At 44.5% G+C, this 22,558-nt stretch overlaps 1 protein-coding gene and 1 long non-coding RNA gene across 5 annotated transcripts in view; one reads left to right on the top strand and one right to left on the bottom strand.

The window, feature by feature from the left end:
- Positions 1 to 19,414, top strand: part of LOC125945519 (uncharacterized) — a 47,730-nt gene extending 28,316 nt beyond the window's left edge. Inside the window, exon 4 of the long non-coding RNA XR_007466965.1 lies at positions 18,301 to 19,414. This is a non-coding gene — a long non-coding RNA (uncharacterized LOC125945519). The remainder of the gene's footprint in view (positions 1 to 18,300) is intronic.
- Positions 1 to 22,558, bottom strand: part of LOC119461860 (uncharacterized) — a 465,401-nt gene that overhangs the window by 24,158 nt on the left and 418,685 nt on the right. The gene's annotated exons all lie outside the window — the stretch shown is intronic.

Genomic DNA, 22,558 nt, shown 5'->3' with positions numbered 1-22,558 from the left:
AATCTAAAAAACTCTAGCGCCGGGCTAGATAATATTTCTGCATATCACTTGAAGCTCGCTGCTACATACATTGCGAAAAGAGTAAGCAATATAATTAATCTCATTTGTAAATGTGGTACCTTTCCGAGCTCTTTCAAGAAGGCTAAGTTAGTCCCAGTGCACAAAAAAGGTGATAGTATCACAGAAGGTCCTAAACTATTGCCCTATCTCTCTTTTGTCTTCAATTAGCAAAATTACTGAAAAATTGTTTCTGAAACGCATTAACAAGTACCTTAACAAATTTAAGTTGCTAAAGCCTTGCCAATTCGGTTTCCATGCAGGTAGTTCAACCAATTTAGCTTTACTATCATTGACCGATTTCTTAAAGTCTTCCATTGACAACGGCGATTTTGTTGGTTCTATATTTCTTGATTTCACTAAAGCCTTTGACACTGTTAATCATGATATTTTATTTACTAAACTAGAATCACTGGGTATAACTGGTCCACCTTTAACTTTTATAAAAAATTACTTGCTTGATCGCGGAGAATGAGTCTGCATAGATGGCACTTATTTGAATGTTAAGGTGATTAATCAAGGGGTGCAGCAGGGCTAAATATTTGGGCCTTTGTTGTTTTGTATCTACATTAATGATTTACCTGATTGCATTAATCTTTCTAAAGTTGTCCTTTACGCTGATGATACCACCATTTCCATGTCACATAAATAATTAACAACGTTAATCACTAAGCTGAACAATGAATTAACCAATGTTGTTCAATGGCGTCGTTAAACAACCTAATTTTAAACCCACTTAAAACTCAGTTCATGATTTTTAAAACATCTCAAAAAGTTCTCCCTTATGTACCCCAAGTATCCATAGACCATCATTTAAACCCAGTGGCTGAATATGTATCTTTCCTTGGCATAAAATTAGACCCGCACTTGAAGTTCTATAATCATATTGCTTATGTGAAACAAAAAACTGCTTTTGGTATAAGAGCTCTCCATTAAATCTCGTCCATTTTTTTCTGTTCACGCCTTACTGTCCTTATACTTTGCCTTTATACATAGTCACATCACATATGGCATTACTTCGTGGGGAAATGCATATAACTGTCACCTTTCGTCCATACAGCACATTCAGAACCAAGCCGTTTGCATTATTACCAAGAGTTATTTTTACTGTAATGTTTCTCCGCTCCTTCAGGCTAACTTCATTCTTCCTGTATCTGGTTTGTTCAAATTTACTTATTATTCTATTTAAATTACTTAACAAACAGCTCGCGTTTCAATTAATAGACTCTAGGTTGCTCACAAATACCAATAGCATTACGTTTGCCCATAATCACAACTTTCTATTACCTAAATGTAACACGAACTATGGCAAAATGACATCCTACTTCTTGGCGATTAAATTTTGGAATAACTTATACCTATGCACTTGAATCATCATCAACCTTGCATGCATTCAAGTATGAACTTAAAAATTTCATTTTGTATAACTAGTTGTCCTGTTTAATTTACTTTTCATATAAAGTGTGTACTTCATTTGTTAAATAGGTTTGTATAATTTAGATTGATAATGTGCGTAATCCTCTTAGTTACATGTATGACTACATTTATAGAATCGTGCGTATTCATTTCCACTACTATGCCCGCTATTTATTTACTTGTAGAGTGCAGAATTTTTATAGTGCTCTATCAATTAATCATTTTGTACCAATGTTCTTGTTAACCGAGGGTCCCGCTGCAGTTGTTTGTCTTTGGGACCCTTGCCTGTATACTACTAACAACCAACTATGCATCCTGAATGAATAATAAACTGAAACTGAAACTGCCGGCTAATGCACCGCGCTTTTAGTGCCCTCAAATGTAGGTTACGAATTAGCAAAGGCTGCTCCGCGCACGGAGATTGATTGAACAGGCTGTTGCTGACTGCGATCTATGTTATGTGACAAAAGGGGCGCACTGTTTTAAGAAAATTCTTCAACCAAGAAGCGGCCACCACGTGCGAATGCGATACGGGACCGAAGGCAGAATATGACACAGCGCATCCATTTTTTCTTTTTCTTTTCACGACAATGAAGAAATACGATGGAGGGGGAGAGGGTGACAGTGTGATGACGGACGAATTTGGATGCTTGTCAAGAAAATAAGCTAGCCCAGGTGGTCAAAGTTGGCCTGGCACTTTCCGCCATGTCGTCCCTGTATGTTTCACATTGGGATGTTAACCTAAGTCTAATCAATCAATTAAACATCCCGGCTGTTGAACAAAGCACCATTTCAGAAGAATAGCCTGCATAAAAGATATACTATTTCCATTACCTTAATGCAGCATACGCATGAATGTAACTTGAGGCTTTTATATTTATTTTTTTATTTGTTGAAGTAACAGTAAACAGAGATTCACAATACCATGGTTGTGACTTCTGTCCTGACTACCATGTAAAAAGAAGACCGGAAGAAACGTCACAGGTTGAGTAAAGCAAGCCCGAGATTATAAGACAGCAGATGAGGTATTCCAATTTGGACTGAAATGTACAGGTGTACGGAGTGATAGGAAATGTCACAAACAAGGCTGAAAGAGCACATAAATCCCAGATGAAGTTCGAGATGTGCATCTTTACTCAAAGAATAAGAATACACGCGTTCAGATATTTAAGCAATGACTGCAGGCATATAATGCATCAATGAAGGAAATAAAATTTTCATTCACCTGAGAGTAGCACGAAGGTACAAAGGGAACCTATACGAGTTTCTCGGAAAGAATGATTGGAACGTAAAGGAAAATTCATCTTAATTCAGGGTTCGAATATGGATCAAACCGGGACTTTCTAGCTTTGTGGCACTCCCGATTGGGTGAATGACAATTTTTCCTTGAAGAAAGGCTTTAAGCACACTGCAGCTTGTTGGCACATATTGCGTGACTTCTTGAGAACTACGCGAAGAACGGGACTAGACTAGACAAATATGTGCACGTCTAGACTACTATACAAAGGCTGGTAACAAAGCAGTTGCTGCCCTGGCGAAGACAAGTTCCCTTGAGGAAACATTGGCTCCAGCGAAATTCTTTGTTCGACCACATGGCATCGAACCATGTATTTCAGGGGTCACAAGAGGCAGTAGTCCACTGGAACGAGGACAAAGTTTTCCGACTCATAAAGAATCTTGAGAAAAGAAAACCAAGTAATCAAGTTGGAGGTGTCCGCTCCGCTGTAACAGCCTGCTGCTGTCGCAGTAAAGCCGTAATCTTTGTTTCTATAAATAAGGCACACACATATATCTTTTTTTTCCCCCTTTCTTTTTGTTACTAAAGTTCCGACATGAAAATGATGTGCACTGCATTGCATTCTTTATCCCTTCTAGCAGCAGCTCTCCTGCATCCAACAAGACACCTAGAGCCTATACAAATAAGGTTACTTTCAAAAGCTAATTACGCTTCTCAGCAAATAAGCCTTAGGCAACTAATGAGCAAATCTGTGAACAGAAAACAGAACTCTACACTTTCTAGATTCAATGAGACATCTTTGCTTTTGATGCTGCTTAGTTTCCCTGGCAAGTTACCCAACCGAAACATTGAGGCAGTTGGCAACTTGTCAGATTTGCGTACCAAGAAGGGGTATTCAATCAGAAGACGCCTAAGGTGACTTTGAAAAAATGATGCGAAGTTTCGTTGCCATGTCCGCTCATCTTCCACAATAACTTTGATCTAGTTACCTTCTTGGAGTTTTCTCACAAAAAGAAAGGACTCAGATTGAGTTCTTGACTTGCGTCCATTTCTTCAACCAAGGCTGCCCGACCCACGTCACAGCTAGTTATTCCGTTTCATCTGGCACATTTTGTTGAAAGTCTTTCATCGAGTTTTTTATCGTTGCTTCTTGTGCACTTTACCGAGTCTAGTTTGCCCAGTCTTATCCAACTGAAGAAGGCACAAATTGTCGCTCCCACAAGCTAGGCAAACTATTGACTGACTGTATATAGTGAATGGCTGTCTGCCATGAACACAGGTGATAAGGAAAACGGTGTCTCATTACAAGGCCGTTTATCACTGATCTGAGCATTGGATTAGGCTACTCTTTGTGCCTTGAGCGGTAATGCTAAATGCCATGTCTGTATTCACCTGAGTTGTTAGCGAGCACAGATAAGTACCACATTGGTTTCTGCAAATCAAATGCGTCTATGCGTCTATGACATGCCAGGCAGTGAACATTCAATACAGGTTCAGTGCTGAACTTGCGCACAAACTTCCTATTCTAAATTTAATTTTTCTTAAAATGGAAAATTAAGTTATTTCTGTCACATTGAGCATTGGAGTTTTTCCTCTTAGGAAAACTATCGTTTAAAAAATAGTGAAAATATATTCTTTTTTTTTTTTTCTATGACAAGACACCTTCAGGGCGACCTGTTGCTGGATAACAGCAACCAATTACTCCTACATCTTAGGCTGTCAATCCTGTGTTCAACAGTTTCATCATCATCATCATCATCATCAGCCTATATTTATGTCCACTGCAGGACGAAGGCCTCTCCCTGCGATCTCCAATTACCCCTGTCTTGCGCTAGCGTATTCCAACTTGCGCCTGCGAATTTCCTAACCTCATCATCCCACCTGACTTTCTGCCGTCCTCGACTGCGCTTCCCTTCTCTTGGTATCCATTCTGTAACCCTAATGGTCCACCGGTTATCCATCCTACGCATTACATGGCCTGCCCAGCTCCATTTCTTCCGCTTAATGTCAACTAGAATATCGTCTACCCCCGTTTGTTCTCTGATCCACACCGCTCTCTTCCTGTCTCTTAATGTTACTCCTAAGATTTTTCGTTCCATTGCTCTTTGTGCGGTCCTTAACTTGTTCTCGAGCTTCTTTGTTAACCTCCAAGTTTCTGCCCCGTATGTTAGCACCGGTAGAATGCAATAATTGTACACTTTTCTTTTCAACGACAGTGGTAAGCTCCCAGTCAGGATTTGGCAATGCCTGCCGTATGCACTCCAACCTAATTTTATTATTCGGTAAATTTCTTTCTCATGATCAGGGTCCCCTGTGAGTAATTGACCTAGATAAACATATTCCTTTACAGATTCTAGAGGCTGACTGGCGATTTTAGATGGTTTCCAACACCTAGAGCCTATACAAATAAGGTTACTTTTAAAAGCTAATTACGTTTCTCAGCAAATGAGCCTTAGGCAACTAATGAGCAAATCTGTAAACAGAAAACAGAACTCTACACTTTCTAGTTTCAATGACACATCTTCGTTTTGATGCTGCTTAGTTTCCCTGGCTCATCTCCTATTCATTTGAATTGAAAACTGAGCTAGTTGGTACTTACTCGTCTTGTGGTTCGTGCAGCGCTCACCAGAAATGACAACAAAAAGAAATGCACAGCACATATGCCTTGTGCATTTCTTCTTTTTGTCCTACAGTTCGGGTGAGAGCTGAACCAACCACAAGATCATCTCTCCTTACTTCAGTTTTGCTGTTCCTGCAAGTTCTCCCGGCATTCTACGATGGGTGTGGACAGGGTGTCGAACCGGAACTGAACGATTATTTTCAGCTGAACCAGAACCAAACCAATATCTTCTCCGCCATCTCGGAGCCAAACTCGAACTATTTTGGAGGAATCGTTCCGAACCAGTTCGACCACAGGTATAGCGCATGGTCGTTACTGCTGAAATTCTGCGAGAGCAAACGTCTCTTGCGACGCTTCATCACAGCCAATGGAGTGCTGCCTCAGGAACAGTCATGTAGCTCCCCGCAATGATCTGATTGACTCAGTAAATTGAACGCAAAAATAAAAAATATAAAATATATTATATATATATAAATATAAAAGAGAGCGGTGTCGATCAGAGAACAAACAAGGATAGCTGATATTCTAGTTGACATTAAGCGGAAAAACTGGAGCTGGGCAGGCCATGTAATGCGTAGGATGGATAACCGGTGGACCATAAGAGTTACAGAATGGATCGATAACAAGAGAAGGGAAGCACAGTTGAGGACGGCAGAAAACTAGGTGGGGTGATGAAGTTAGGAATTTCGCAGACACAAGTTTGAATTGCCTAGCGCAAGACAGGGGTAATTGGAGATCGCAGGGAGAGGCCTTCGTCCTGCAGTAGACATAAAATAGGCTGCTGATGATGATGAAAGAGAAAAATCATTTGAACTAGTCAGTAAATTACCCTTCTACAATGGCAAAAAGCCATTCCTACAGTGATAAGAGGCATGGTAATTTTTTTACAGAAGTTATTTATTTATTCTTTGTATTATTTTTTGTGGTGGTTATGCACATAAGTTAGAATAACACGTAATATTAGTTCTGTGTTTTCACTACAATACTACTTTGCCCACACGAAATATTCATGGATTCATCAAGGAGATGTAGGAACTTTTGTAAAGTTGTGTTAATTGGGAGTGCTCAATTTCTAGAAACAATACTACCAGTTCTCTTGATTAGAACTAAGTGCCTTTTAATTTTTAGAAAAATTGATTAGAACTAAGTGCCTTTTAATTTTTAGAAAAATGAATGCATAATACGTAGGTAGTTAACTGTTAGATGAAGTATATTCATTTTCCACAGTATGGATGAGGAATGCCAGCAACTTTACGCGATTATACTGACACAAAACTTTTGACTTGCTTTTTTTTTTTGCTTTACTAAATAGCTACCAACCCCACAACTGCACTTTGGTGTCAAAATTCCTCGAATGTGCAAGAATCTACGAATTCCACTTTATTTGTGGCCAGTGCAAAAGCCTCACATTATTTGAAGCGAGGCTTCTTGGTATAGGGCTTCTTTACAAAGATTGATCTACATGTCACAAAAATTGGAGGTAGTAGTAACGTCGTATCTCAAACTGCTGACGCACTCATCAGTCATCCTGGTGTAGTGGTTGCAAGCCACACAATGACTATTTCTTCGAAAGCTGGACATGCACTGCATAAGCCATTCTTTCCTCTTTCACAGTGCACTTCTCTTCATTCGAGACAAGATAGTAAGCTTGTTTTATTGCCCGGCACTTGCTTCTCTGAGACAATGCAGTGCCCTTCTCACTTCTCTCCCCCTGTTATCTTGTCATCTAAAGCTTTAAATGTGGCTTCTACCATTACACCGACCTTCGCATCAGTGATAACACATGACCATCACACCGAACTTTTGCGACGTACGGCCTAGAGGAGTCCAGACAAACAAACCCTAGGCCAATGAAGCTACATTTAATTTGGAGCATGTTCTTGAATTCCTTGCATTAGATGATTGCATAATTTGTGATTTGCTGCATGTTCGAAGAATAGAGGCCTCATACCGTGATGACAAATCCAGCAGCTACCTAATCAGAAAAAAGAAAAAACTAAAGTAGGACGACAATTCTGTGTCAATACTCCTTTGAGAATTCAATGATGATAATTTGTAGGAGGGGGGATGTAACACCTTGGAGAGCCCCACGGGATGCCACGAAGTCCGCTGAATGTGCAAATTCTGACATGCCTGTGTACAACAGGACATGATGCCTCATTTTTGTGATAGTTTAAACAGTTAATTGGTAACGCAAAAGAAAACGGTCTGCAGTAGTTCTTCACAATACTCAACTGAACTTGTTTCTCTCAATGCACCGCAGGTTTTTATGGTAACTCGAGGCATGTGAATGTTCTATTTTTTTTTCAGACTCGTTTGAACACAAATGAACCTTCAGAAAACTCTGAACCGGTTCAAACCATTATACTTCTCACTCTGGAGCTGAACTTAAACCAATTAAACTAAAAAGCATGAACCTGAACCAGAGGAACCCAACGGTTCATCACCCTGGATGTGGATTGGGACAATGTTTTGTTTTTCTTAGGTCACAGGGTCACAAAGCTTGAAAAGCACTGAACTACATTATATTAGGTTGACATTTCTTCACCTGTCATGGTAACTTAGTGGCAATGGCATTAAGCTGCTAGAAGTCAGGGTTCAATCCCAGCCGACGCGGCCACATTTTGGTGCGTACTTAGATTTATGTCCATGTCCCAGGATTCCAGGTAGTTAATATTACCTGGCTTCCCCACTACGGCATACTTCATAAGCAGGTAATTCTTTTGACCCGTACAACCCAAGAATTTCTTGTTTGTTTTGTTTTCATTGACGATGCTTCAAGTACTTTACTTTTATTCACATTAGGGTGATAGACAAGTTAGTGTGTATATAAGAAAGACAGCAGACTTCAGCTCTTGTTTCGCCTCTGAACTTTACTGCTTTCTAGGGGGGAGGAGTGCAGTCTTATAAAAGCTTATTAACTTAAAATAAGAATTCGAAAAAAAGAAATAGGTATTATAATATTTTTAACAGTTATATAATTATGTGATACTACAGAAAGAATAGTGTGAATTGGATAAAAAGTTCCAACATGTTCTTTGTGATGTAAACAACTTCCTTTTTGTATGACATTGTAATGCATGTTGTGTAATTGGATTGAGCTACGGGCTGTCCAGAGGGCCCACGATGTCGCTGAAGGGCTGGGCCTAACAGTGCCATCGTGGGTGCGGCCCGCCTACACACACACACACAGACACACACACAGACACACACACACACACACACACACACACACACAGACACACACACACACAGACACACACACACACAGACACACACACACACAGACACACACACAGACACACACACACAGACACACACACACAGACACACACACACAGACACACACACACAGACACACACACAGACACACACACACAGACACACACACAGACACACACACACAGACACACACACACAGACACACACACAGACACACACACAGACACACACACAGACACACACAGACACACACAGACACACACCGCGCGCGGACTTTACCACTTTCAAATTCCCTCTAAGGAAGCTATATTTATTCAATTAAAATGCATAGTTTTATCGAACCTTTCGTTTGCAGTTGTCTGGCTAAAAAATAGGATCTTTTTTTTTCGTCTCTTGAGGTGGTTCTACATTTTACTATTTAAATATATTGGTTCAGATAACCTTGGTACTAACCTTGGAATGTTCATTTGTGTTGTGTGAAACATTCACATGTCTATGTTTTCATTGTTAAGTAAGACAACGTTCAAGCACCTGTTAATGTGACAGCAGCATGTCATTTGAGATGACCATCAAACTTGGTCTCCTTACACAATTTCTACAATAAGTTTTTTTTTTTTTGTAATTAAATATTTAGGCCGCAGGTGAAGAGACAGTTGCTGTGTTAAAGGCTGCATGCTTTTTAGGCTCGTTGACTCATTTTAATGTCCTTGCTTAGTGATAAATCAACTCTGAGGCTAAAACTTCTACTGAAACTGATGCCACAAGTGAAGTAATGCAGTGCCACCTATGAGATTTGAGCGATTTCATTTTCTCTAGAAACCTGTGAGGCTACTGTGCTGTCGCTGTGTCGTCGCTGTGTCGTCGCTGCTGGCATTGTCGACACTATGGACATTGTTTTTCACCAACCACCTTATTCTTTGCACAACCTCTATTGTAGGTATGTGCCATGTTTGAGAGTTATCATCATCATTGTCATGTATGCTTCCTTTGTGCCGCCGACGCTGTTTTTACAAACATAACTACGGAGAATCCAGTGGCGTAGCCAAGGGGGGGGGGGTTGGGGGGGTTCAACCCCCCCCCCCCCCCCCGAAATTTTTTCGCCATGGCGAAGCGGAAACACGGCGGAAAGTCGTTCTGCTTCACTGGAAGCTACGCTAGCATGTAAACAACCGGTCGTAAAATTGAACATGGCACCAAAAGTGTAGGCTGTAATGCTGATCGACGCGATCAAGAACCAGCCCTTGCTCTACGACAAGAGTGGCACTAAAACGTACTGTCAGCAATACTCGCGATAGTATTCAACGTCGCGCGACCGGAGGTGCGGCAACGAATCCTTGGCGTGACCCAACTTGTTACACTTTAGCAAAGCCAGGCGAACCCACCACTGCCGTTTCCGAGGTTTTGTTGTCTTCCGTTTATTCATTGTCCATTTCTAGAAAACAAGTAGGTAGAAGTATAAAAGCCATTTCTTCTTCCACTTCCATGACAGACAATAGTTAGGCAGATTCCTCGTTGGCACTCCATAATTCTCCTCGCACGTGCACGGTATGTTGCAGAAGTGGCGGGGTGCTTTTCTCGTCGGGACGATAGATTGGGAGCGTAGGTCTCACGTAGGACGCGCAGGCTTCGGCGAGCCTCAACACAAGGGCCAGCCCGGGTTTTAGCTTTGGTGTTCCCGTTGCCGCTTTCGTGTCCTGGAGGCGCCGAAAATAATACGAAATGATGAAATGTTATTACAACTTGTAAATAAAAGCTATTAAAGAAATATAATCACGCCTAGGCACCAACCTGTGACTCAGCGCTACCACGCCCGTGTGAGGAGAATCACGGAACGCCAACGAGGAACTTACCGAAGGTCGCAGATGACACGCGAAATTGCGCAAGATGATCACTTTTGATGACGGGTGGGTCAGTGAATGAACATACCGCTCGAAATAATGCGATAATGAGCGCCACCATGCCGACAAACGTACGCAGACTAGATGGATGTGGACGAAAGCAGCAGCGGCGGCCGCGGTGCTAGCAAAACAAATGTGAACTTGGACATGCGCGGAAAAGATTTTCCGGCCGCTTTGGCCTCTCCACCCGCTTGCCGCTTCCCAAGTGTGAACGTAGCCATAGTCTGCAGCGCAAAACGTCTCTCGTTTGCGATTGCGCCCCTACGGAAGGCTGGTAGTTACTGTTGTGTTGCTGAATCCCAAACCAGCAATTACAAAAGGCTGGTAGTTGCTGTTGTGTTGTGGAATCCCAAACCAGCAATGTACACACGAAAGGGTTGATGCCAGCAGTGAAATTCCACCGACTCGCAACAGAATGAACGAAACAGACAGCCGACAAGCATGGATTAGTGCTGTGCGCAGTACAGCGTAAGTAAACTCTTGTTGCAGGCGCTGACAGTTCTCGTCGGAGTTCACGCGTCCTGAGAAATTGATTATGTGCACTATGCACTGAACAAGACCGGAGTTCATTCCTGCATCACTAGTACACCAATCAGTCGAGATTCTGTGAGGTACAAGGCCGCTTCCTGTTTGCACCGGCCTAAGTGAAGCAGAAATGACTCGCACGCACTACTTAAAATGCGTACACATGCCATAACTATGCAGTGCGGTGAAATATTCTGTACAATTCTGAATCTGTTGACGTAAAGGCAAATGACGGCTGCACGCTCGCACACAGCGGAAGACTGTGGCCCATGCACTTGCCGCAGGAAATGCAAGGCAAAGAAAGCTTCGTAAAAAAAAAGCGTTACTCGTTTTTGCGCGTATTTAAGTTTTCTAGCGCAAAGACGCAGCGAACAAGCTATTGCTATGGGAGTAGGTATAGCCTGGTAATACGTGCATTTTCACATGTATAGCCGTCCTTGACCTGTGAAACGCACTTCGCCCCGACGAGGACGACGCCAGCTACGCTTAACGGAGATTAACAATTAATGATGTCTTCTCCGATCAGGCGGGTCGTCTCAATGAAGCGTTTTCGAAGACTGGTCCATTCAGTGGCGCGATGAGAGACGGTTGCTCCAAACGCCCACTGTACCTGTCGTACTTACTGAGCTTACATTGCTTTTTACTTAATTTCTTTACAAGCACACACACACGCGAGGGGGGGGGGGGGGGGGTCCCATGTCTGTGATCAACGCCTCCTATAGGAGGCATTGCTTTGATATACATGCATAGAGTCTGCTTAAACTACCGATATTTATTATCGATCACGTCACGTAGAGGAAAGCAGACGCCATTCTTTATCTTCAGAAACAATTGTTTTTCAAAGTTTTTGCCGGTCATCTTTTCTTGTTAGGACACCACCAGCAACATTTAAAAAATCAAAAAATCAGCTAGGCTGTATCAGGGATGCAGCCGCAGGGGTGTACATGAAATGTCTTGTGCATGCTGCTGAGGGTGTGTTCGCACTAGGATATAGAAATGACGTAACCAAATACACAAGTGACATTTTTTCACGCATTGGAAAGCTTACATGCGCTTAAGTTATGATACCACAGTTGAACCTTCTTACAACAATATTCAAGTACCAAGAAAATCCCATTGTTATAATCAATTGTTATAACCAGTTAACACAAGAAAAAGCAGAGGGGACAAACTTTACTAAGGGTGTGCGAATATCAAAATTGCCTAACACGAATCGAATAATGAATTATGATTTGCACTTGCATTTATTATCAAGTTGAGTTAAATTGTTATGTTGGAACATGGCAATTACATTGTCAATGTTAAAACACTAGACTAGTAAGCCATTATACTAAAACACTGTATTAGGCTCATGTTAACTTGGAAAATTTAGTAATTCCTACTTGCTGTCCTTGCTAGCTTATGCCTTATTATACCCCATCAAATGCCCATAAACTCGGAGGCATTTGACCCTGTGCCAGTCATCACAAATCGCAATTGCTGTCAAGCAATAAGCTCATAATTGGGGGTGGTGCTGCTAAAAAAAGAAAAAGACAAAAAAAAGCCGGCAGATCCCAGCCCTGTGGGAATCGATGTTTTGCGAAGCAGTGTGCGGGGAGGAGCCTACACCAAGTTCACAAAATGACCATGAGAGCCCCAAGACGTAGGCGACTGTTTCATGACTAACATGACACGCATGTCATCACTTTTATGTCATGAATCCTCAGGAGTCCCTTTAGCTACGCCTAAGAGACTTTAAGGTGAAAGCCTTAGTCCTGCTCACGACTGACTTCGACCATCAACCTTTAGCCTTTACCTTCACTAAGTACTACATCCAAACTCATTATATTGGTTTTTGAGTGTTAATCTTTTTTCGCCGAGTGTGTCATTTTTGCTTAGTCATGGTCATGATTATGACTTCTACCACCGTCCTTCAGTGTTTCTTTCACTTAGTACCCACGTCCGAAATTATTTCAGTGGTTTTTGAGTGTTATATATATACTCTTTTTTGCTGAGTCACGCTCATGACTGACTTCTACCATCATCCTTTAGTGCTTCCTTCACTTAGTGCCCACGTCCGAATCCATTCCACCGGTGTTTGAGTGGTAATCTTTTTTGTCATTTGGGCGGCTATATCATGACCTACATGACACGCATGTCATGACCTATCATTCATATTCGTCTACACTCTTGTCATAATATGCCAATTTTGGTACCTATACCAAGTAACGAAACGATCACGAGAGCACTAAGACGTAGGCGGCTGTTTCATGACGTACATGACACGCATGTCATGACATTCATGTCATGACCCATCATTTATGTTCATAATCGCAATCGCTGTCAGTTATTTTTGTGCACTTGGTATATACCAAGTTAACGAAACGACAATGAGAGCACCAACTCGTAGGCAGCTAGATAGATAGATAAGAGATAGATAGATAGATATTGTCAAAGTGGCAAATGTTCGCCAAGAAATGCTTTAGAAGGGGGAGGGGGGGGGGGGGGGCACCCTCGCGGTCTACAAACCCGTGCCCCTTGCTGCTGAGAGGCTGGCTTTCCCGCAATCTTTAGGCGTTGAGTGTCTAAGTGTGCTTTACAGGCGAAATTTCGCTAGCAGCATGAAATCACTAAATTCAGCACAAATCGCCCCTATATTCTTACTTTAGATAGAAACAAATTCTAAGAACAGTGTTTGCTCCCGCACAGCCAGTAAAACACAGCCTATACTGGACAGAAAGTTCGGATATTATCAAATGTTCGCACACCCTTAAAATTAAATTATCGCGTTTTACGTGCCAAAACCACAAACTGATTATGAGGCACGCCGTAGTGGGGTCTCCGAAAATTTGGACCACCTGGGGTTCCTTAACGTGCACCTAAATCTAAGTACACGGGTGTTTTCGCATTTCTTCGATCCCGGGACCTCGTGCTCAGCAGCCCAACACCATAGCCACTGAGCAACCACGGCGGGTACACCCTTAGTTAAAATATTTTAATTAGACAGAAAGACGTGCAGTCAAACCCACTTTTAGCATTGCCGGTTTTATGAATACTCGGATGTAACAATGAGCAGCTCGTGAACCTTTGTGTGCGTTCTACTGGGTGTTTGCGCCGAAAAGAAAAGGAATGTGATATCCAGGAAAAGAAATAAATGTCGCAGTTTCGCCCGAAAGGCGAAGCATCGATTGCGATAGCAAATTAGTAGAGAGCTATTCGGAGTAGGGATAGTAGTTTTATCGGCTGCATAAACTTATACACATTGGCTTACTAACTGAATGAACAATCGTGGTGTCAGCGCGCGCAAGCAAACATGAATAGATCACACTGAATGACCGCAGCCAACGACTGTCAAAACGCTGGCAGCAAGCGCAGGTTCGCGCGGTCTATCGCTTCAACGGAAACTGAGCGGCGAATGCACAGCCCATACAAAGGTCAGAGCCGTGTGGAGATAAGAGACGGTGCGGGCGACCGGCACTGCCGGGCAAAGGAGAAGTTGTTGGCAGAAGAGAAGCTGCCCCCCCCCCCCCCCTCTTCCTGTTTCTTGCTTTCGCGTGGGAGATTGAGTGGCAAGATACGTCTTTGGTGTCGGAGCACAGCGCCGCCCCGCCTCCCTCCCATACCCCCACAGCCTTTCGGGCGACGGTCGCGTTTGCTTTCCACCTTTCCGCCGTGCGTTCGCTTTCCGTGATAGCGCGCGTCCCCCGCGCTCTTTCGCTCGCGCATACGGCGCGCGGCGCCCTTGAAATCTATACGGAACTTCACGGCGACGGCGACGCCGACGGCAGAAATCCGGTTGAAGTGTCCATATAATTGCTATCGCAATAAAAAAGCCGCTTCGCCACACCCTGTGTATGCACCCCGCAGGGCACGCCTTCGTCGCCCCTTTCCCTTCCACCGACGTCAGCGTGGGAGCACTGCAGTAAGCGGTTTATTTTACCATAATACACGTACAAAAGTTGGCGGTGCCTCGGCTGCTCATTGTTATATCCGATATATTGTTAAAACCGGTATCGTTATAAGGGTTCGACGTAGTGGAGGTGCTATGCGGTCAAATCTTGTAATCGTGCTCGCCCCCTGAACACATCGCATTTGTGACCCAACTCGATCGTTAACCGCGCTGTAGCCAACTCCCAGTGCCCGTAGTACTCAGGCGCACGCGTAATCTGCTCTTGCTATTGTCCCACACTGGAGCTGTTCGGTGTGCCCTGGATGCTCCTGGTGGGTGCTGATGGACTGGTGTTGTCGATCTCCGGTGTAGAGCTACTGTATATGGCTCGGGAGCCACATACAGTAACCCTACTCCACTGCAGTCGCCCACCCCCCTTACTTGTGGCGCCCGAGACTGCCCTGTGCCGCTCCAGTTCGCCGCACTCGTAGATTGTTGGAGCCAGGTGCGCATCCACGTTTTTTCTGAGGGGGGGGGGGGGGGGGTCAGCTTCTGTCAGCTTCTCGAAGGGTCTATCTACCTCGGAGCAGCCAGATCTGGAGCCGCTCTCCAATCGAGCCAGAGCGCCTCCGCCGAACGGCGGAAACTAAGCCATGGGCAGCTTCCGCAATTACGCCACTGCAGCACTGATACAGTAAGCTAGCTAGCACCAACGTAGATTTACGCTGGCTAGCACAGACCCGATAAAAATGCCGACCTCGGCTTTCGCCGCGCAACAAACGGTAATGGTGGGCATCACGAGCTCGGCGAGATATCGGAGCCGCGCTGACGAGACAACACCGTGTATGTTTATTGGAGTCTTGAGCGACTGAACGAAGCGTAGGTGCCATGTGACAAGATTTATCTCGGACTTCCGATTGATTGATTTGAACATTGATAAAATAAGAGGAAAGTGGAAGGGAGTTAAACAATAGTCAAAACACAACGCATAAGTTCCCCGCCTGCCTGAACCCCCGAAGGAACTCGCTTGTCGCGGGTGCCCCCCCACAATAAAAAAAATCCTGGCGCCGCCCCTAGCTCAGAGCGCTCCGGCCGGATTTAAACGCACGGATGGAACCAGTCAAACATTTCTGGAGCGCCCCGTTGCAACCATACGAATACCTGCCGCGTGTCAAAGCGTCTAGAGCGCTCGATAGCGACGCACTGAAGAAACCATAACTATTTATTGGGCAACAAACAGGCATACGTGCCACCCTGTGAACGTCCTGATACGTGAAAATCTCGCACACACGACAAATCAGTCGTGAGGGGGGGGGGGGGCTAGCACGCATTTAACTTTGCTATAAGCCCACAAGTTTTGTTGGATACACACACACACACTTTATTAACGATGATCACAATAGTAAATCTGCAACACCACAGACTGAAAACTCCTTGCACATCAGTGACTTTATCACCAACTCTGCAGCTGCCGATTTCGCCTGCTTCAGAAACTTGTCGGAAAAACTTGCTCGAAAGAGGTAGCCCCGGTATATGGCTTCTTGCACTGCCATGAGGGCGCAGCGCGTTGTACCATCACAAGTTCTTTTATTGCGATAGCAATTGTATGGACACTCCAAGCGGATTTCTGCCGTCGGCGTCGCCGTCGTCGTCGCCGCCGCGAGGTTCCCTATAAAGTCCAAGGGCGATAAAAGCGTATGCTGTAATGAAAGCGCGCAAGGGACGCGCGCTTTCACGGAGAGCGAACGCACGGCGGAAAGCAAACGCGACGTCTGCCCCGTCTGCCGTCGTGCAAAAGGCCGTGGGGGGATGGGAGGGAGGGAGGGGAGGCGACGTTTAGCTGCGGCACCAAACGCGTATCTTGCGACCGGGCGCAAAGGTAGGGGGAACAGGAATCTCGCAGGCAAAAGGAGGAAAGCGGGAAGGCAGTGCGGGAGGCAGGAGGTGCGGCGTCTGCTCTGCGAGCAACTGCGTACTTGTACCTTGGGCTGCTACGGGCTGCCGCGCGCACCTTAACTTGAAAGCGATCTCCACGTGGCTTTGACCTTCGTATGCGCTGTACTTTCGCCGCTCGGTTTCCCGCACGAACCTTGTGCGCGCTGACACAATGCTTGTTAATTGAGCCAGTAAGCGAATGTGTCCAAGTTTATACAGCCGATAAAAGTACTATCCTTCGTATAGCTCTCCGCTAATTTGCTATCGCAATTGATGCTTCGCCTTTCGGGCGAAACTGCGCCTTTTTACATGCAATCTTTTTTTTTTTTGCAATCTCGTGCCGCCCCGTCTTTCACCAGCTTTAAAACATTTTCGCAAACAATTTCTTTTCCGCAAACTTGACGCGTCACTCGAATATCGTAGAACGATCCTAAATTCGTAAAGTTTACCAAAAGTTCGGTAGAGATGGCCGCTATGAAGAGAAGACGTAGAAAAGCGAGCAAACATCGGCGCTTTCCTGCTTTTCTATATCGGTCCCCTGTTTGTTGGCGCTTTGTTCTAAACAAAAATGTACAACGACTTCTTACACACTGATAACTCACAAGTCACCTGAAACTTATTATTAGGCGGCGGCGACAAACCTTTCACGTGCGTCGTAAGTTCATTCCTTGCGGTTTCTTCGTTAGAGCGAGAATTGTGCTTGCTCGTTATGTGTGAAAGCGTTACTTTGCCTTTGATACTGCCTGAAGCAACATGCGTGCGCCTTTGCTAACCTCTCGAGTTTGACTACAGCCTCTTGTTTCAAAGCTTAAAGTTGACAGTCCCAGGCAGTGTGTGTAGCTGCCGCAGGTTCCTACAGAATTCCAGAGAGAGGCGTCCGAAATTTCGTGATTAAAATGGTTTACGAAATATTGCAATGGCAAGCCCAATCGACGCTCTGAAATGCGGCCATCATCAACGGAAATTTCATCTGTGCTAGGATTCTTCGCATTCCACAAAGACTGCTCTAGCTTGCTGCGGAATGATAAATGTAGAAATTACATCGGCTGATTAAATTTTTACTAATTATACAGGAAAATATTATATGAAAGTAAATAAATACTGCCTCCTGGGTGGTGAAGATTTTCTCTTTCTCTAAGCATGTCTGACCAAGCAGGCAAGCTGCGGCGGCCGCTGTGAAAGAGGCGTTCTGTCTGTCTTACCCCTTTGGATGCCATGTCAGCTTCACAACATTTTCTTCAGTAGGAAAAAGCGCAATAGAAAGGACGTGAGGAAGGGACAAACGGACAAACGAGTGACAACTTTTATAGCTTGATCAATCTCATCATGTCGTGCCCATTGTGCTGCTTTCTGCTAAAGGCATTGTAAATCAACGGCACGCCTCATTTTTTTTTTTTTTTCACATTGTTCTTTCTTCCCTATCAAAATTCACCGAATACCTGAATATTGCATTACGACCGAGATACGTTGTATTGAAAAAACATATTCAAATTCTTGCATTGTGCATTTTTTTTTCTTGTAGGTAATCGGCACCAGCGAAGGCGGGCGGATGCCTCTACACACCTAGGCAAGACCTCTGCTCAACTGCGTCGTCGTAGCTGCATTCACGCTACGGCTGTTCGTCGTGAAGCGGAGCTGAAAGCTGTGAAAACCACCCACATGAGCAACAACACATACCATATATTCACTTGTACCATACAGAAAATTGAATGACCTAGCTGTTCTACATAATTACAATACCTGTACAGTGGCCCGGAGAGAGTGTCATGTACCGGGTGTTTCAGCGAACACTTTAAAAAATGTTTAGATTGCCTGTGGCAGATAGCACAATTCTAGTTCATGAGCTGGTCAACTCGAAGAGTCGGACATTACTAGCACAAAAAAAATGAAATGCAGAATCTACTAATTAACAAAAATTAACTAATTAAGTTTTTTAAACTAATTACTGGCCCATACTGCAATTTACAAATTCTAGCCGTGGAGTTCGCAAGGCGGATCCACTTGGAACGAATTCTCAGGATGAGATCAGTTTCGCGATATCAATTCCCGAACTTTACAGAGAAATGCATTCTCGTTCCAGTTACTTTTGTGCTTCAATGCATAAAACGACGTTTAACAAAGTCACTGGTACGCCAACGCAATTCTTCGCAAAGTTCGGGAATTAATACCTCGAAACTGGTCTCATCCTGAGAATTCGGTCCAAGTGGATCCGCCTTGCGAACTCCACGGCTACAATTTGTAAACTGCAATAGGGGTCATAAGGTAATTAGTTAAAACGTAATTCGTGCATTTTTTAATTTGTCGATTATGTATTTCAATTTTTTTTTTGTGCGAGTAATGTCCGCCACTTTGAGTAGACCAGCTCATGAACTAGAATTGTGCTATCTGCCAGAGGCAACCTTTAAACATTTTTGTGTTTGCTGAAACACCCTGTATACCACGTGATACAGTGCTACATACCATGCTGCGCAAATACTGTAGTATTTGCGCAGCATGGTATGTGGATCGTACACTTGTCCCTCGACATCGAGAGCGCATAGTACAAATTAAGCCGCACTTTCACTATAACTAAGGACAGTAAGATGGTCATTCAGAGCTAAGAAGCACATCCCTTTTGATTTCCTTTGTTATGCCTATCACTGTGTGTGTGTGTTGGGTGGGTGGGTGGGTGGATGAATGGGAGCGTCCTTGCGCGCAATAAAGCATTGTTTCATGAAATGGTGTTTATTGAACTCAACCGTAGTGGCCTTCGCCACAAAGCTGACTTTTTTTTTTTTTTTTTCCTTCTTTTTTTGGAGACAATGTCTTGGCGATCCTACACCACCATCGCGCCGGGGAACCTTCAGTCAGTACATCGAGGGAGTGGCATGGAATGAGACAGAGCGACGAGAGAGATATTTTATTGATAGGAAAGACATAGGTCGACATGAGCGGGTGCGCTCTAGCTTGCTACGCTGCACTAGCTATTGTATGTGCTACCTATAAAGTAACTCTAGAATGAGAGAGGCGCTCGCTTGCTCATTCCTCGAAAACGTAAGCAGAAGTAGGACCGATGTTCTTTCACAAGTGTTCGAGCGGTTATGGTGTCATTTTGTTGATCGGCGAGGTCACGACGGCCGCTTTCCGATTGGAGACGCCGGACGTTGTCGCTCCAGAGCGGCTCTCGCAATAAAACTTTTCACAAACTCCATTCCCAACCCCGAACTCGCCCAGGAAGACATCGTCTTACGTCGCCTTCAACTAGAGGTAGAATCGCCTTCAAACTACGTTTTCCTGACGACGCCAACCAGGTAAGAATTGTAGCAGTGTACCACAGATTTTCCGCAGCGCACGTCTATAGACTAGCAATTTCGACGCAGCGCGGAAACCGCGGTCAAAGGTGGGTATGCATTACCGTGTACCTCTGTTGTGCCGACGCTCGTGCGGTGTTTGTGTAACCGCTGCGATGACTCGGTGCTTTTACGGAGCACTGCTGTTGAAAAAGACGTCGCGGGTTTGATATCAATAAAACAAGTATGTAAACGATGCTTCCATTCTTCGTCGCAAATTAGTATTCCATAGGCTGCTCCACCAAAACACAAAGGCATTGACTGATACGCTTCTTGGCTCAGCTCCACTGAAGTGCCACCACATGGACGCGCAGCTCTGACGTCGTTGCCTGATGTCGGCAACGACATTTTTATGGGAGGGGCTGCCTATATGTGTACCAATTAATATATTCACGTCCAGGACAAGGAGGAAAGTTAAAGATCACTCCGCGTGATCGATCCTATCCCGATTAAGGTTCCTGTATACCGACACCTGATTGTGGTTATTTGTCGACGGAGGCCCAACATGTGTTCGGGTGGTATCGGCGTTCATGATCATGTCTCAATCTCGCACAAACCTCTCGGCAGTGACACGTTGCACAGATCAGGGCCGGTATTTTGTAGCGATGCCTTTCCGATGCTAATGCCTCTTCGCGCTTGGTCAGTGGTCAGAGCGACGGTCCGCTCACGTTATCAACAGGGTCAGCCGGCCGTGAGCGGTGGATGATAAGACTAGTATAGAACAAAGCCTAACGCATCGCTACAAAATACCGGCCCCACCAGCCCGGTCGCGGGCACGCCGGACAGCCAGGATTTGGTTGTCTAGAGCGGTGCTACGCAGAAGCGAGTCCCACTCCTTGCTGAACTTGGGGTATCTTGACCCGCACTCCCAGAGCATGTGTGCATTTATGCTCGCAGGTCGGGCAGGCGTCGTCGCGATATACGTCAGGGTAAACTTCGTGCAGAACGGCCAGACACGGATATGCATGCCGGTCTGTAATAGTCTAGGAGAAACAGCTTGCGCCCTATTCAATTTGGGGTGAGGGCTCTTACAAAATTATTAGTAATCTGGAATTGTAGTCAACCTCTCGCAAAAAGAAAAAGGCACAATTAATGGAAACGCGCATCGACCTACGGATCTTCGCATGCAAACCAAAAAGCATACAAACGTAACACGGGTGCTCATTCTCAGCAGCACGGAAACTGATCTAAAAAGAAGAAGAAAAAATTCGAACAAACTAAATGAACATTGACATTACAGCAATCGAGACGCATGTTTCAGGTTGATACACGCGTGCGAACGCATCACTTGCCTTTCTACAACTAAAGACAATAATAATGCAAGCTAACACAAAGCAACGAATAATTATTATTCACCCATTCAGGTTATCGCAGTGGAATTAAGACTTCCCTCTCCAGCTTATCAGTACCATGGTGCACTCATAGCAACCTAATGTGAACTTTGAGCACAGCTCTATACGTGTTTTCATTTTGCGCGTCAATATTTTGTATTAGGATTATATAGGTACACGGTTTATATTAAGAAGAGAACGCTGTGACCAGCGTACGTATATAGCTGGCACGGGCAATCTGTCTCGTGCTGCACATAGCAAACGGAGCTAAGTGCGGCGCCTCGCTAATTGGGAGATTGTATACCCGCGTGAAACGACTCAGCCCTGGGCGGCATGTCACACACCTTTCACAAAAGCTCTTTGTAGATGTTTTCGTGTTGCAGCTGGAATTCAAGTAAATCAAAGAACAGAATAGCATTATCAGAAGCTCAATTTGGCTGAATCTACTGGCCAACGAGGCCTCTTTCGGCACTCGCAATGTACCATGACAAGTTCGGGCAGCAGCACGGTTACCCGTGCTGCCCAAGTGATGCGTCGAAGTGGTCCTTGCGAAAAAGAAAAGAAACGCGCTGCAGACGGGTGAACAAAACGGTCGGCGTGGCTGGACAACTCTTACGAGCATGGAAACGCCTCACTGAGCACGCAGCGCAGTTTGCTCACAGATAACACACAAATTAAAACACGATGGAGAGTTACAGAATGGATACCAAGAGAAGGGAAGCGCGGTCGAGGACGACAGAAAACTAGCTGGGGTGATGAAGTTAGGAAATTTCCAGGCGCAAGCAGGAATCAGCTAGCGCAGGACAGGGGTAATTGGAGATCGCAGGGAGAGGCCTTCGTCTTGCAGTGGACATAAATATAGGCTGATGATGATGAAATGTGGTCTAGTCGCATCTATTGCACCATTCTGTGCTATCAAGTAGCTTGATTGTGTTCCGCCACATTTAAGGCGGCGGTCCTACTCCGGCGGCACGAGCCCCCCCGTTTTCAGTACTTTTGGAGCAACCGTGGCGGCTCTTCTACTTAAGATATGAAGTTGTCGTATAAACCATAAAAAGCTTAGTTCTTGTAGATTCCAACTATATATAATATAAAGAAATTGATTGGTGTGATTTAGAAA

This window comes from Dermacentor silvarum, chromosome 1 (genome assembly GCF_013339745.2).
Source record: "Dermacentor silvarum isolate Dsil-2018 chromosome 1, BIME_Dsil_1.4, whole genome shotgun sequence".
NCBI classification, from domain to species: domain Eukaryota; kingdom Metazoa; phylum Arthropoda; class Arachnida; order Ixodida; family Ixodidae; genus Dermacentor; species Dermacentor silvarum.
This window is presented reverse-complemented; position numbering and strand designations above follow the sequence as displayed.